The 16720-nt window shown below is 55.0% G+C and overlaps 1 non-coding gene and 1 pseudogene across 1 annotated transcript; one reads left to right on the top strand and one right to left on the bottom strand.

Annotated features, from left to right (window-relative positions):
- The first annotated feature begins 335 nt into the window (after nucleotides 1–335).
- LOC128827581 (U2 spliceosomal RNA) lies at nucleotides 336–509 on the top strand (annotated as a pseudogene).
- LOC128827570 (U2 spliceosomal RNA) lies at nucleotides 474–667 on the bottom strand. The gene has a single exon (XR_008442998.1). It is a non-coding gene; the product is annotated as a U2 spliceosomal RNA (small nuclear RNA).
- Nucleotides 668–16720: the final 16053 nt, after the last annotated feature.

Here is a 16720-nt window from a genome sequence, read left to right as displayed (position 1 = left end):
CCGGCTGAGCCCAAGGAAGCGGGCGGAGAGAATTCTCTGTGTGGGAGCAGAATTCGGTGTGGAGAGTTGGTGCTTTGAGTGAGTGTATTGGAGTCACTTCGGAGCAGCGATTGCCACTTAGCTAGGAAGGTATGAAAGCAGGTCCTGGTGACATAGAAAGCACTGGGAGCGCGAGGGGAGCGCGCTGTTCCAAAGCAAGGCTGTTTGGGTTTCTGAGCTAAGATCAAGTGTAGGTAGTTTCTTGCTGTATCCAAGACTGTGATCAAGGGCTTTGATGTTTTTGGTCTTGAAATATATAAACCTTGTGCTTGTTTCTGGGATCTTGAAGTGAAAATATTCTTTAACTTATATCTGTTCTTATCAGTTTAATATCTTATATGTTCTTGATGTGAGAACTTTATATTAAGTGGATTTTTAGAACAGGGAGATGGAATAGGAGCTTGCAATATATATACACAAAGCAATAGAAAACAGGGAGGCGCACCACACCTGGAAATACTGCAATACCAGGCTGATACATGGAGTGGAAGGAGCAAGCTCTTATTCCATCTCCCTGTTCCAAAAATCCATTTAATATGAAGTTCTCACATCAAGAATATATCAGATATTAAACTGATCAGAACAGATATAACTTAGAGATTCTTTTCACCAGAGCTCAGAGAGCTAGGAAATGATACTTTGCTTTTGAACAGCGTGCTCCCCTCACGCTCCCAATACTTTCTATGTCACCAGGACCTGCTTTCATACCTTCCTAGCTAAATGGCAATCGCTGCCCCTCCCCCTAAACCATGCCCATTCCTCCAAGGCCCCGGCCTCACACCGCCCCTTCTCCTGAGTTCCCCCCCTTGTGCTTCACTTTCTCCCCGAATCCCCGCCCCCGCACCACCTCTTCCCCTGAGTTCCCGCCCTTGTGCTTCCCCTTCTCCCTGAAACCCTGGCCCTGCCCCGCCAGTAGACCCCACTCCCCTCCCAGAACAAGGGATAGAAACCAGAAGTCCAGACCCTGCCCTCCCCCCCACCCGCACACACACACTAACCACTAGACCCCACTCCCCCTCCTAGAGCTGGGATAGAATCCAGGAATCCTGGATCCTAGCCCATCGCTGTAACCACTAGACCCCATTCTGCTCTGAGAGCTGAAAATGGAACCCAGGAGTCCTGGTTCCCAGTCTGCCCATCCCCTACCCCCCACCTCTCATCACTGGCTTTTCTTGACATGTGAAGATCAAACCTGGTGCCATTAAGAGCCAGGAAGTCTTTATCACAGTTCCTTTTCCTCCTGTGAGCCCCAGCCCCTGCCAGCCCAGCACACGGGCTAGTGGGTTACAAATCCATGAGCAGGGATGTTTGTCTATCTGCCGTAGCCCACTGCCTCCCTGGTTATTGTCGGACGGGGCTCCCAGAGGCTAACGCAGCCCCAGGGCCAGGGTAAGTGCTGTGCTCCTGAAATCTCACACTCCCGGGAACTTGTGTTTGGAGTGTGATTGTGTGTGTATGTGTGTGCGGGGGGTGGTGGGGAGAGACAGAGGCTGTATTTAGAGTCTCAAAGCATCTTAAACTGAAACGGAAAGTGTTTCTCTTAGTTTAGAGAGCCCTGAACCCACCAAACCTAACTGAATCCCACCACGTGAGGGTCACCCCATCCCCATTACCCAGCCCACTTACTTATACCCATGACTGTCTCTACTTCCTGTATGGGTGATAGACCCTCACCGCTTGTCGGCTGTTTCCTGATCCCGCCCACCGGTTACCCACCTCTAATTGGGGACATTGCAGTCTGTATATACAATGTGTGCTGCCCAGCCCCAAAACACCAACATACCCCTATACTCTGTATGCTACCCCCAATGACCAATAACTGACGCTTCAAATTTTATGACAGGTTTCAGAGTAGCAACCGTGTTAGTCTGTATCCGCAAAAAGAACAGGAGTACTTGTGGCACCTTAGAGACTAACAAACTTATTAGAGCATAAGCTTTCGTGGAAGAGACTAACAAATTTATTAGAGCATAAGCTTTCCACGAAAGCTTATGCTCTAATAAGTTTGTTAGTCTCTAAGGTGCCACAAGTACTCCTGTTCTTTTTTCAAATTTTATGTATCATTTATTTTTTAAATATTCTCTAATAAAATTTAAATCAGTTGCCCCACCCCAGAGGTGGCTGCATCTTAGCGCTGGGCGAGCCATCCCCCTGGGGCATTATGTGCGACTGTTCCCCGGCTGCCCTGTGCCAGAGGTGGCTGCAGCTCAGCACCCGGTGAATCATCCCTGTGTGGTATTATGTGTGGCTCTTACCCAGCTGCTCCACCCCAGAGATGGCTGAATCTTAGCACCGGGTGAGCCGTCCCTGCCTGGTGTTATGTGTGGTGTTTCCTGGCTGCTCCACCCCAGAGGAGGCTGCATCTCAGTGCCAGGGGAGCTGTCCCCGCACAGCATCTGTGTGCAGCTGGTAACTGGGTTATATGGTGTTTGGACGAAGGAGTAATTGAATTTTTAAATATAAGATCTTGTAGGTTTATTATTAGTTATTATTTGCACTGTAGTAGTGCTGAGCCCCAAGCCTGGGTAAACACTCCAGTGTGCTACGAGCTGCACAAACACAGGAATACCGCTGTCCCTCTGGGAAGTGGGAGCAGAATCCAGGGCTTTGTATGTCAGTTACCCGAAGGAGGAGAAATTAGCACCGTGGCCGCTGGGTATATTCTCAGTGCAACTTGTTTATTTGCTGTATGTGCACCAGTCCTGGACACAGGGCCAGTGCAAGGAAGTTTCGCGCCCTAGGCGAAACTTCCACCTTGCGTCCCGCCCCCAGTCCTGCGGCAGCTCCTCCCCCTTGAGGCGCCCCCCCCGGAAGCTCCTCCCCCTACCCTGAGGTACCCCCACCCGCGGCAGCTCCCACCCCCAGGAAGCCATGCGGCAGCTCCCCACCCCAGCTCCCCTCTGCTCCGCCTCCTTCCCGATCATGCTGCCCCCGCTCTAATTCTCCTCCCAGGCTTGCGGCGCCAAACAGCTGATTGGCCCTGCAAGCCTGGGAGGTGGGACAAGTGGAGCGGCGACCGCGCGCTTGGGAAGGGGGCGTAGGAACAATGTAAAAAAAAATGGGGGGCACTGCTTTTTGGCGCCCCCAAATCTTGGCGCCCTAGACAACCGCTTACTTTGCCTAAATGGTAGCACCGGCCCTGCCTGGACAGACGTGGTTGTAAACAGCATCCAGGGAACTCCTTCTGTGGGGACTCTCAGCAGAAACCACCCAGGCCAGGTTCCCAGGGAGCAAATAACTCTCCATAGACTGAGGGGTTGAGGCAGCGAGCACCCCAGAGAGAACTAAAGTGCAAAAGCGAATGAAAAACAAATGTCTTCCAAAGCCTGAACAGTTGCTTGCATACTAAGGACAAATTGTAATAGCGCCACCTGGAGGCTTCTGGCAGAACAAAGATAAGGAGCGCCTCATGTGCCATGGAGACTGAATTCCCCCTGGGGTCTTTGCTGAGCCATTCTGTACTCCATACTCCTCCCCCCGCTAATGCTCACCTTCCCTCTAGGGGGCAGAGGAGAGCTCAGTCCCTATGGCCCGTTCAGCGAGTGAGGGGCAGGTTAACGCCATCTGGGGTGTGGATTTTGTACTTCATACATGTTTGTTAGGAACAGGGTCTGAGATGCTCACAGCTCACTCTACCCAGCCGCCTACAAGGGAAAAGCCCCTCCCTCCTCCCCAGATCTAACCATTAGATCCCACAATTCTCTCCAAGCCAAGAATAGAACCCAGGAGTCCTGACTTCCAGTCCCCCCTGCTCTAACCCATTGGACCCCCACTCTCATCCCAAAGCCAGAGATAGAACCCAAAGTCCTGACTACCCGTCCCCCTGCTCTAACCATGAGACCCCACTCCCCTCCCAGAGCCAGGGAGAGAACCCAGGAGTCCTGGCTCCCAGCCCCTGCCCTAACCTGTAGACTCCGCTCCCCTCCCAAAGCTGGATAAAGAACCCAGGAGGCCTGCTTTCACCACTAGCAAGATCCAGACAGCAGATAATCGCTGGCCCCTTCCGCCTTCTCTAGAGATCCTGTTCTTAGAATTGTTGTGTCACATCAGATCTTCCGAGACATCTCTGGCCCCAGCAGGGGAGAGAAAGAAGGCCCCAGCTAGAGGAACTGTGTATCGCAGCGGGGGAGCCAGCCCCCTGGGACGCTGGGTGAGCCCATCATGTCCAGGCTGGGGGGCTGTACCCTGCTCAGCAGCGACTCTGGGAAGGACCCAGGTGTCCTGGTGGAGCCAGATAGCCCATGAGCTCCGTGGGCGATGCTCTGGCTAAGAGGGTGAGCGTGACCCTGGGCTGAAGACGTAGGGGAATAGCGAGTAGGAGCTGGGATCCCAGCTCGACGTGACATTGGGGAGACTGCGCCCAGCTCTGGGGGGCCGCATGTCAAACAGGTTGTCCGGAAATGAGGGAGGTGTCAAAAAAGAGCAACGGGGACAATCCGAGGGCTGGAAAACCTGCCCGAGAGCCAAGCACTGAAGGAGCTCGATCTAGCGAGTTTAACCCAGAGAAGGCTCAGAGGGGACAAGATCCTGGTCTGTCAGCACCTCCCTGCTGGTGAGGGGAAGGTTTCGGGGAGCAGAGGGCTCGTTAACCCAGCAGACAGGGGCAGAGTGAGAGCTGACGGTTGGGGGATGGAGCCAGAGAAATCGAGACTGGGAAGAAGGGGCAGATTTTCCCCAGGGAGGGGAACTGACCCTGGGAATCACTGCCCCAGGGACAGGGCAGAGTCTCCAGCCCTTGGAGTCTTTCTATGGAGATCGGACATCCCTAAAAGCACTGCTCTAGCTCGACCATCAGCTCTGGGCTGGAGGCCGGGATCCCTGAGGGGAGGTCTCCAGGCTGGGCAGACTGCCTGGGCACCACGGTCCCTTCTGGCGTTAAGATGCGCAGAGCAATGAACGCAGCAGTAAGCAGCTGGGCTGGGAGCGTCTCAGTTCTCCTCGGCGAAGCAGGAAGCTGCGATGCTGAATAAAGCTAAACACCGCGCGGTCGTTCTTACAATTTACCACACGTGTTACGGTCACGTCTAATGGCCCAGCTGAGATCAGGGCCCCTTCGTGCCAGGCACTGCCCAGACACACTGCAAGAGACAGGCGCTGCCCCAGCTGAGATCAGGGCCCCTTCATGCCAAGCGCTGCCCAGACACACAGCAAGAGACAGGCCCTGCCCCAGCTGAGATCAGGGCCCCTTCGTGCCAGGCACTGCCCAGACACACAGCAAGAGACAGTCCTTGCCACAAAAACGTTTGAAGGCTAAAGGAACAAAAGTAAGATTTGTATCCACCTTGTACAGGTGGGGAAACTGAGGCATGGAGAGGAGTGGCTTGCTCGTGATCACATGGGGCCCTGTGGCAGTGTTGTGTAGCCCATAGAACTAGCTTTAGCATTTATTTGATGGGGCAGTAGTGCAAGCAACCCACAGGCCTGTCTCCTGTGAGATGCTGGCGTCAGCAGTTAGCATAAGGCTTGGGGCCTATGAACTTTGGCACAGATAAATGGCCCAACCGTGACCCCTAAGTTTTGGGGATGTGGGAACAGAGTGTTTAAGGGGGAGCTTTGTTCACAACGACACCAGGAACAGGAACTAACACCATCTTGCGGATAGTTTAGCATGGGACCATCGGCTGCTGTCTGACCACCAGAGAGCCATGACCTATGGGAGAAGGGCCCCCAGCACTGGTAGTGGGAGGAGATACACATAAGGAAGAGAGGAGACATGCCTACAGAACAGGCATTAGGCAGGGTGATGTCAGCGTAACATCATGTACAAGTCGCATCCCAGCCGGCGGGCAGGAGGAGAGCGCAATGTAGCCCTTGGAAGATGCCGGTGTGACGACTGGGTTGACAACGACGAAGGTGATGGTGAGGAGCTCCCAGCTGAACCCCAGTTTCCGTAATCCTGAGCCTGACCTGGGGACACAAACCTGTCAAACCTCACCGGGAATTCTGAAGTAATCAATAGAATGAATATGCGACTCCTACATCGGACTCCAGCTGTGACTAGATCCAAGATATCCTGCCTTAGCCCCCAGCCCAGCCTCGCTATGGAACTCGTATCCTTTCTGGGACACCCTTTGTGCTGAAAACGTTTTCATAGGAACCTTTCCCGGGCCCAAATCCGGTTCCCTTTTCTTGTAGGCCCCACGTCAACGTTCACCCTGGAGGAGATGGAGGCCCTGTTGCTGCTGGCCCTCTCCATCCTGACCGGTGAGTGGTTCTGGTTGCGCTGGGGCTGGGGCTGGGATGCAGTAACGGGGATGAACAGGGAGCCAGGATTTGGGAGACTCTGCCATGGCGATGGCTCCACCTGCCAATGCTTGGAATCCAGCAGGGGGCATCTGGAACGACTGGGGTTCAGTTCCAACCTCTAGGGGGCGCTGTGCTGCAGACAGCGAGGTGGGGGCTCTCCTCTGGCAGTCAGGGCTGGCCTCGATACCCCAGCGCAGTACTAGGGGGCGTTGTGCTGCAGCGAGTGGGGCGGGGGCTCTCCTCTGGCAGTCAGGGCTGGCCTCGATGCCCCAGGGCAGGACTAGGGGGTAAGGTGCTGTAGATAGCAGGGTGCTGCTTCCCCTCCAGGTGCCGGCTGCCAGGACTGGGGGGTGACCCTGCCCGCGGACCCTCTAGCCGGATGGAGCGGCTCATGCGTGACGATCCCTTGCTCTTACACCTACCCCGAGGGGCAGCTCGTCAAAGCCGTGACCTGGAGCCGGGACAACGAGAGAATTGTGCAGCTCACGACAGCAGCGGGGCAGGGCTATGACAAGGTCGAGCGCGCCCAGTTCCTGGGTGACCTGCACCACGACTGCACCCTGCGCCTCAACCCGCTGGCGCTCGGCGATGGGGGCACCTACTCCTTTGAGTTCCAGACCCAGAGCCAAAGCTGGAGAAGCCCCCGAGCCGTGTGCCTCACGGTGTCAGGTAATCCCCGGCTCCTCTTGCAGAAACGTTTGACCAACAACCCAGCCTGGCCCCGCGCGGCGTTATGTATGGCTGCTCCCCAGATGCCCTGCCCCAGAGGTGGCTGCACCTCAGCGCCCATCGAGCCATCCACAAGGATGGTTGCTGTAAACCTCTCATAACATTTCACTCAAATCAAATGACCACTCTGCAAAGCTGTGAAGAAACAGCGGAGTCTGATGGTTAGAGGAAACCTAAACTGGAGTCAGGACTCCTGGGTCCTCTCCCAGCTCTGAGAGGGGAGTGGGATCTAGTGGTCACAGCAGGGGGGGCTGGGAGCCAGGACTCCTGGGTCCTCTCCCAGCTCTGGGAGGGGAGTGGGATCTAGTGGTCACAGCGGGTGGGCTGGGAGCCAGGACTCCTGGGTTCTCTCCCAGCTCTGGGAGGGGAGTGGGATCTAGTGGTCACAGCAGGGGGGGCTGGGAGCCAGGACTCCTGGGTTCTCTCCCAGCTCTGGGAGGGGAGCCTGGTACAGGTCACACCCCCACCTGGTCTTGAGGCCGCTCTCAAAGAAGGAGCAGTGGCTGGTGACTGGAGGTGCCTGTGCCCATGGCCATGCCCCCAGCAGTGACTGACTCCCCCTCACACACCCTGCACAGAACATCCCTGCAGGGTCAAACATAGCATTGATATGATCCCCGGACCCCTGAACCTCAACTTGATCTGCTCCATCTCTGAGCGCTGCGCCTCCTCCGGCCTGCATTGGTACGACGGAGCCGGCGCGCGGATCCTGGAGGAAACTGAAGCTGGCAAAAGCAATAGCGAGCTGAGCATGCACATCATCTGGCAGCACCGGGGGGCGGCGCTGGAGTGCCGGGTGCAGGGCTACTGGAATAGGTGCCTCCCCAAAAGGTCCCAGCCTCCAGCCACAGGTGAGTTGCATTATGTACGGGGCCTTCCCTTTCTAGGGGGTGCCAGCTCCCATCAGGCCCCAGGGCAGGGGCTGGCTGGGGGGCAGGGAATGGGGCACGGGGCCTTTCCCCTCTAGCAGGCACTGACTCTAATCTGGTCTGAGGGCAGGGGTCTGGCTGGTGCTGGGGGTGGGGAATGGGATACGGGACCTTTCCCCTCCAGGGGGCGCCAGTTCCCATCCGGCCCCAGGGTGCGGGACTGGCTGGCTCAGAGGGGCAGGGAATGGGGCACGGGGCCTTTCCCCTCTAGGGGGCGCCAGCTCCCATCCGGCCCCAGGGTGTGAGACTGGTTGGCTCAGAGGGGCAAGGAATGGGGCACGGGGCCTTTCCCCTCTAGGGGGTGCTGGATCTGACCCATCTCCAATGGCCTTTTCAGGCCGACCCCCCCGCCTGAAGGTCCTGGTGGACATGGACGGCCCAGGCCCGATCAGGGAGGGCGACTCGTTCACGCTGAGATGTGTGGGGGACAGCGGGTCGCTGGACCAGGTCTACTTCTGGATTCACAACTACGGGGACCTGCACGGGGGTCCCTCTCAGCAGATTGAAGGGGCAACCTTGTCTCACGGGGGCAATTACACCTGCATGAAGTGGGTCTCCGACATAGGGCATGCCTACCTGGCCATATCCCCCACCACCTATGTGGCCATCCTTGGTGAGTAGCCAGTGCCAGGGCGGGGCCACAGCCCTGGGGGTGGAGCCAAGGAGCACAGATGGGAGGGGTCCTTGTCTCACCTACATTCCAAATGGGGGCGGGACCACAGCCATGGGGGCGGAGCAGGAGAGCACAGATTGGGGGTCTTTCTGTCACTGACATTCCAGTTGGGGGCAGGGCCACAGCCATGGGGGTGGAACCAGGTTCACAAATGGGAGGGGGCAGGGGCCCTCCTTTCGCCACCACTTGGATATGGGAGTGGGGCTAGAGCACTGGGGGTGGAGCCATGGAGCCCCTCCGCCCCATGCCATGCTACGCCTAAGCCCCCAGCTGACGTCCCATGGGAGCATCATTAGCTCATATCTCATTTGCTTCCTCTGCAGCCCCCCCTGTGGTGCATGTGGTGGCCACCCCAGGCCCTCATCGCAGCACGGGGGAACCCCTGTCCCTGACGTGCCGGCTGGACACCAGCGCCTATAGCGGATTGGACTTCTCCTGGTACAAGGATGGCGAGCGGCTGGGGTGGACACAGGCAGAACTGGCTTTCCCGAGCGTCCAGGTGGCTGATGGGGGAGAGTATCAGTGTGAGGTGCACAACACCCTAGGGAAATCCACCTCCCTGCCACTCTCCATCACTGTTGTGTGTAAGTACTGGGTGCATTTGACTCAACATTACACATTACATAGCCAGGGAATGGCTTAGAGTCCCCCATGCACCATGGCTGAACCCCGCACAGTCCTTATGCAAGGCCAACCAAAATAAACCAGCTCCCAGCTCGTGCTCCAGCTGGGTCCGCTTTGTTGACCAGGCTCCAGTATCTCTGTCCACAGAGGCATCTAGCAGCCGAATGACATTGCAAATCAACCTGTCACAGGCCGAGAAACACCCGTTCAAATAACGTACACTTAGTTGAAATTTAATATTTTTTAATCATCAGGAAAAATATCTGGTTTGCCCCCCTCAAAATTAGCTCTTTGCCGGACTTTTCATTACATTTTTCACCTCCATTTTTACCTACAGTGTTTTCAAAGAGCAATTCAGGGGCGGTGGGTGAATGAGCTGTTGGGGGAGCCTAGCCCCCGGCCCCTCCCTCGCTGCCCGAGAACACCCCCTCCCCTTCTGCCTCCCCTTCCCTGCTGGAGCCTGGAGCCCGGAGCCCGGAGCCCAGAGCCCAGGTGGGTGTGTTCCTGCTGCCCCCTGCTGGAGGAGCTGAGCCCTGCTCTGTTTCTGTGTGTGTCCCTGCCCGCCACCTGTGGCTGCTGGCTCCCCGCATACACCTCCAGTCCCAGAGTGCCCCCAACTCCGGCACCGGGCAGCATTGCATAGCCCCACCCCCAGCGGCCCCAGCCCCAGGCCTCACGAGCACAGGCCCCCAGTCTGCCTGCCCCAGCCTCTCAGCCACGTCCTATGATACCCGCCACCCATGGGGCAATTGTTGAAAATTATAATCAATTAAAGTTAAATAAACTTTTAAACAGAAAATAGTGTGTGTGTGTGTGGGGGGGGAGATTGGCAAACAAAATTGTTTAGGTTTTTGGGAAACAGACAATTATGATGGCTGAACAGAACCATCTTTGATCAAAATACAGATAAAACAATGGATGAAAATTTGGAGGGAATGTTTGATTCACAGTTTAGCAAAAGTTTCAAATACCAAATTCCCAAAACTTTTTGGGGCAAAAGTGGGGGAAACGGCTCCATTTTGTATCCAGCAAAACAGAAAGACACATTTTTGTGATCATTCACATTTTTTCTTCCATTGGCCTGTGCAGCTGCCCACACAAGGGTGCTCTGGTCTCACTTGGGGCAGGGTCTGTGTCTCGCTCTGAGTCTGTGATCTCAGCAGGGACAGGGACTGTCTCTGGTTGTGTGTCTGGGCAGCGCCCGGCACAATGGGGCCCTGATCTCAGCGGAGGCTTCTAGGTGCTATTGTAATAAGAGGAGATTGGAGGTTTTATGAACCTGGAAGAAACTCCAATGTCCAATAAACACGTGGGAGGGAAATTCTCCTGGTTAAAAACCCAGCTTCCTTCCTGCCCTCTCCACTGAGACTGGCCTTCATTGTCCCCCCTAGGACTATGCTGCTCCCTCAACCAGCTCCCACCTCCCCATCTCCCCTGTGCCCGCCCCACTGCACCCTGCATGACACTGGAGCTAATGACCCTGTTTTCCATCCCTGCCCCCCACAGACGGCAGTGACTGGTACCAGCTGAGCCCTGGCCCCATGGCAGGCTTCGGAGCAGGGGTCCTGCTGCTCTTCCTCCTGAGCAACCTCGGGGTTTATTGTCTGGCCAGGAGACTCCGCCAACGGAAAGAACTGGGGGGGAGTCAGCAGGGTAAGGGACCCCCCGGGGTGGGAATTGGGGGAGGGGCAGGAAAAGGGGCTGCTCTGGCTGCATTGTGGAAAACTGGAGTGTGGGAGTGTGAAGGAAATCAACCCACTGCTCTGTGTGTGTGTGTGTGTGTGTGTGTGTGTGTGTGTCTCTCTCTGCCGCCCCCTGCTGGAGGGGCTGAGCCCTGCACTGTGTGTGGGAGGGTTAGAGGAAGCGGCCTGCTTTGTGGGGGGGGGGGGGGCGGAGGGCGTTGCCAGAGGGGGGAAACGATCGATTTTGGGGGAAATGTTTAAAGAAGGAAAATAAAGAGTGAAAGGGGATAATTGTGTCTCCTTCCCCAGGGGGCAGCAAAGAGGACCCCAGCGCCCCACAGAGAGACTCGCTCTATGAGGTCAGTGGGGGGGGGGGTCTGTTAACCCCTGGGTCCCCACTGCCCCCACATACTGGCTGGAGTTGAGTAGGCAGCTGCAGCCTTTGCCCCGCCCCCCCCCCCCCAGTGAACCCCTGACCCCAGCTGGACGGAATCAGCACAACCTGAGCATGTGTCATAGACCCCATCCCGATAATGGCTATGGGGAGATTTTCCTTCACATCCAATAGCCAGATCCTGCCCTGGCACGGGAGGCTGGGAGATCTCTCCCCAAATACAGTCGGGGATGCTCGTTGTTAGTGCACCAGGTAACTGCAGTTCACAGCTCTGCAGGGCGGTAAAGGTGGGCTTGGAACACAGGAGTCCGGGCTCCCAGACCCACCCCCTGCTCTAACCACTAGACCCCACTCTCCTCCCAGAGCTGGGGATAGAATCCAAGCGTCCTTGATCCCACTCCTCTGCCCTGCCCCCATTACTGCAGGTACAGGCAGACATCACACACAGGTCTCCTTCTGGGGGAGTGTCCCCTCTTTCCAGGGCCGGTGCAAGGAAGTTTTGCGCCCTAGGCAAAACTTCCACCTTGCACACCCCCACCCCAGCTCTGCAGCAGCTCCCCCGCCCTGAGGCGCCCCCCCCCGACGGCAGCTCCCCCCACCGGGAAGCCATGCGGCAGCTCCCCACCCCAGCTCACCTCTGCTCCGCCTCCTCCCCGAGCATGCCACCCCCGCTCTAATTCTCCTCCCTCCCAGGCTTGCAGTGCCAAACAGCTGATTGGCGCAGCAAGCCTGGGAGGCGGGAGAAGTGGAGCGGCGACTGCGAGTGCAGGGAGGGGGCGTAGGAACAATGTAAAAAAAAAATTGGGGGCACCGCTTTTTGGCGCTCCCAAATCTTGGTGCCCTAGACAACCACCTAGTTTGCCTATATGGTAGCACCGGCCCTGCCTCTTTCACACAATCTGTTTCTCTTTCTGTGTCCCCGGCAGGAAATCCCATGTGCCAAGGAGATTCCCTGCCCCTCGGACGATGCCGGCGACTATTATAACAGCTCCAAGGACTATTGTAACTGAGCACGGCCGAGATCCCTGCTGTCCGCACTCCCCTCCGCACTGCCGCATCCTGGATCTCGATAAGAGTCCACCGCTCACGCCCCAGGCAGCATTCACCCACCTCCATTAGCTGGAGAAACCCAGGAGAACCCAGGCATCCTGACTCCTGCCCCTCCTCTCACCCCACAGCAGAGCCCTGGGGCAGGCCCCACTTGGGCCACTGGATCTGGGCATTTCTGGGGCAGTTTAATTGTAGCTTTGATTTTCCAGGCTGTGTTGGCTTTCAGGAAGCAGGTCGGCCTAGCAGATAGAGAACAGAATTGGGAGGGAGGCGATCTGGGGTCTGCCTGCCCATGGGCAACTCACAGCCTCAGTTTCCCCATCTGTGCAAGAGGGGTAATGATCCTGCCCTGAGTGCCCTCCTGTGTATAGCACTTGGCGATCTCTGGCCGGAAAGCGCTAGACACGGGCAGGGTGTCGTTACCGACCCCACTGCTGTTTTCTTTCAGTTCCAGCCCCTTTCTCAGCTTTAACACAGTTTCCTCAGGGAATTGCCTTTGTTTTGTTTCTTGTTATTGGATAATAAAGCGGTTTTACAAACCCATCAGCTTGGGTGACTGCTGCTGGACAGGGAGGGTTTGCCGAGGGCAGGGGGCTCCGAGGCTCGAAAGCTAAAGGAAAAAATGACGCAGCAAGCAGCCTTCCAAAGCTTTTTTTTAGCAGATTGTGCAAGCGGGAGCCAATCAGACTCTCTGGTGGGGAATTAAAAAAAAAAAAAAAGCAGAAGCCCCTCCCCCCAGTGCCCCAAAAGAAGCAAGGTGCTACTTAAAGAAATGGATGCCAAATAAATGTGTTTTACTCTGTATAAAACTTATACAGGGTAAACTCATAAATTGTTCGCCCTCTATAACACTGACAGAGATATGCACAGCTGTTTGCTCCCCCAGGTATTAATCACTGACTTTGGGTTTACTAATAAATGAAAGTGATTTTATTAAGTATAAAAAGTAGGATTTAAGTGGTTTCAAGTAATAACAGACAGAACAAAGTAAGTCACCAAGTAAAATAAAACAAAACACACAAGTCTCAGACTAATACATTAAGAAACAGATACAGGTAATATCTCACCCTCAGAGATGTTCCAATAAGCTTCTTTCACAGATTAGACTGCTTCCTAGTCTGGGCCCATCCTTTTCCCTGGTACAGACCTTGTTAGTTCCAGCAGGCATCGTAGGTGAAAAGCAGGGGATTTCACATGACTGGGACCCCCCTTGTCCTGCTCCACCCAGGACCGTCTACAGGCACCAGCTTGTCAAGCAGGTGCTTGGGGCGGCCACTCTGGTGAGAGGTGGCAAGTCCAGCTATTCGGTGGCAATTTGGCGGACGGTCCTTCACTCCGTCTCGGAGCGAAGGACCTCCCGCCAAATTGCCGCCGCAGATCACGATTGCGATCACGGCTTTTTTTTTTTTTTTTGGCTGCTTCGGGCGGCCAAAACCCTGGAGCGGCCCTGGCTCCACCTCCTTTTATAGCTTTGGCACAAGGTGGGAATCCTTTGTCTCTCTCTGGGTCCCCACCCCTCCTTCTAAATGGAAAAGCACCAGGTTTAAGATGGATTCCAGTATCAGGTGACATGGTCACATGTCCTGTGAGCCCCCAAGCCTCCATTCTTCCCAGCCTGACTCACAGGAACACAGGAAGCTTGCAAGTAAACAGAGCCATTTACAACCAATTGCCCTAGTCAATGGGAGCCATCAAGATTCCAAGCCACCATTAATGGCCCACACTTTGCATAATTACAATAGGACTTTAGAGTAATACTTCATATTTCTAGCTTCAGATACAAGAATGATACATACATACAATTAGGATGAGCACACTCAGTAGATTATAAGCTTTGTAATGATACCGTACAAGAGCCCTTTTGCATAAAGCATATTCCAGTTACATCATTTTCACACTCATAAACATACACCTCTACGCCGATATAACGTGACCCTATATAACCTGAATTCTGATATAACGTGGTAAAGCAGTGCTGGGGGGAGGGGGGCTGCGCACTCCAGGGGATCAAAGCAAGTTCGATATAACGCGGTTTCACCTATAACACGGTAAGATTTTTTGGCAGCGATAGGACAGCGTTATATCGGGGTAGAGCTGTATTTTTATAGCATAGGTAATGTCACAGGGGCGGTGCGTGTGTGTGTGGCTGTGCAGATGTGTGTGTTCATGTGGCTGGATTTCTGCATGTGTTTGCATCTGTTAGCAGTTGTGTTGGTGTGTGGCTGGATTTGTGCGGGTGTTTGTGTATGTTAGTAATAATGTGTGTGTGTGGCTGGATTCATGCATGTGTTTGTGTATGTTTGCAATTGTGTGTGTGTGTGTGTGTGTGTGCATGCTCTGCTGCCCTCTGTCGGCTACAGTGACAACCGCTTCTCCATGTGTCACAACCCAAATACTGTCGACCCCGGTGACAATTCCCCCATCCTACATGGGCTGGCTGGCCTGACCCTTCACCCGTCTGTGGAGTGTGGTGGGGGCTGCAGCTCGCCCCCTGTGGCACAGGAGGGTGCAGGTGCAGGGCACTGGGCTCTGATGCACATGGAGGGCAGCTCGGGTGGGGCAGGGCACGGCCTGTGGTTTCCGTTCTGCGTTGCCTGGTGCTGGGCCATTGCACAATCCCCAGCCACGCCGCACACCCCGAGAGGGCGTGGGAAGCCGGGCAGATGATCCAGCACCAGGGTGGAGAGGATATGTGGTTGGGAGGAGGGAAGGCCTTGGGCTGCACTGGGGGAGTGCAGAGCAGGGGTGACACCCCAAAAACCTGCAGCAAAGGGATGGACAGGCGGGGTGGGTGGATAGAAGAGGCAGCTGTTGTACTTAAAGTACTGCACAGGATCTTTTCAGGGGGAATAAGGCAAAACGCCACATTTATTAGTAATACATGTATTTATTAACACTGTATTATATGCATATAATATATTACACTTACACTCACACACACACACAAACACACTCCGTCTTGTTGTTACCAATTAGTTGCTCCCCTTAACTTCACTGGCCAGGTGAGTTAGATGGGGGAGGGGGTGGAGCCGGGCTTCTGCCGATCCGGATCGATGCTCCCATGTTGACAAGACAAGACCCGGGGTCCTCTGCAAGACACCTCACTTTTATAGCAGCTTTCCTCTTATGCAAATCTGTACCAGATTCAAACTCTGTGTCTGTGTCCATTGGTCCTTTGTGCTGCTTTCTTTTGAGTGTTGTCCCAATGCTGCAAAGAGGGTGTTTCCAAAAGAAGTTGCTTGCTTCTAACCCCCGAGGCCCTTGGTATGTCTGCTTGTCTTTAATGAGCCCACTTGACACGTTTTATTGTCCTTGGGTCTGGCTCCCAGCCCCTCTCCAACAGTTGAGGCTGTCTGGAGGTGCTGCCTTCCATGCCTTGCTCATCCACACCTCATTCATTCAACAGGGCAATTGATTAAGAGTGGGGGGTGGGGGGAGAGCTCTTGTTCTACTGCTAGCAAAAAGAAATTTTTCTTCTATCTTATTCTATCCTTAGGGGCTATAATATTATACCAAGGGCAATGCAAAGTTTCTAAATGAGGCTTTGATACAAAGTCCCATGAAAACAGAGGTCACACGTGGGTAGACCCACCACAAGGTTATATGAAGAGGCACAATGTAAAGTCATGTGAAAATTATCAGAGATTGATCTACACAGCGAGCCTAAAATCTAAAACAGGAGTGGGGTCTGGTGATTACAGTGGGAGGGGAGGGGGGGAGAGCTAGGACTCCTGGGTTCTCTCCCTGGCTCTGACTCTCTCTTGTGCAATCCCTCCGCAGTTACCAGCCAGGCAGCATTTGGGAGCGAGGGTCCTTTTAAAGTCCCGGATAGCACCAGAAGGGAACGTCACAGCGGGGTCTACAGGTTAGAGCAGGGAACGGGAAACCAGGACTTCTGGGTTCTCTCCCTCGCTCTGGGAGGGCAGTGGGATCTCGTGGTTAGAGCAGGGGGACTGGCAGTGAGGCCTTTTGGATTCTATCTCTGGCTTTGGGATGAGATTGGGGGTCCAATGGGTTAGAGCAGGGGGACTGGGAGTCAGGACTCCTGGGTTTCTATGCTTGGCTTGGAGAGGGGTGTGGGATCTAATGGTTAGATGGGGAGAGGGGGCAGGAGCTTTTCCCTGGTAGGCAGCTGGGTGGAGTGAGCTGTGAGCATCTCAGCTCTGTTCCTAGCAAACATGTGTCTGAAGCACAAAATCAACACCCGGAGGTATTAACCAGGGCTGGCTGAACATAGGGTTACCATACGTCCGGATTTCCCCGGACATGTCCGGCTTTTTGGTTCTCAAATCCCCGTTCGGGGCAATTGCCAAAAAGCCGAACATGTCCGGGAAAATACTAGTCCCCTGCTTAC

Source organism: Malaclemys terrapin, chromosome 21, assembly GCF_027887155.1.
Source record: "Malaclemys terrapin pileata isolate rMalTer1 chromosome 21, rMalTer1.hap1, whole genome shotgun sequence".
NCBI lineage: Eukaryota > Metazoa > Chordata > Testudines > Emydidae > Malaclemys > Malaclemys terrapin.
The sequence above is the reverse complement of the archived record's forward strand: the minus strand, read 5'-3'. Positions and strand labels throughout refer to the sequence as shown.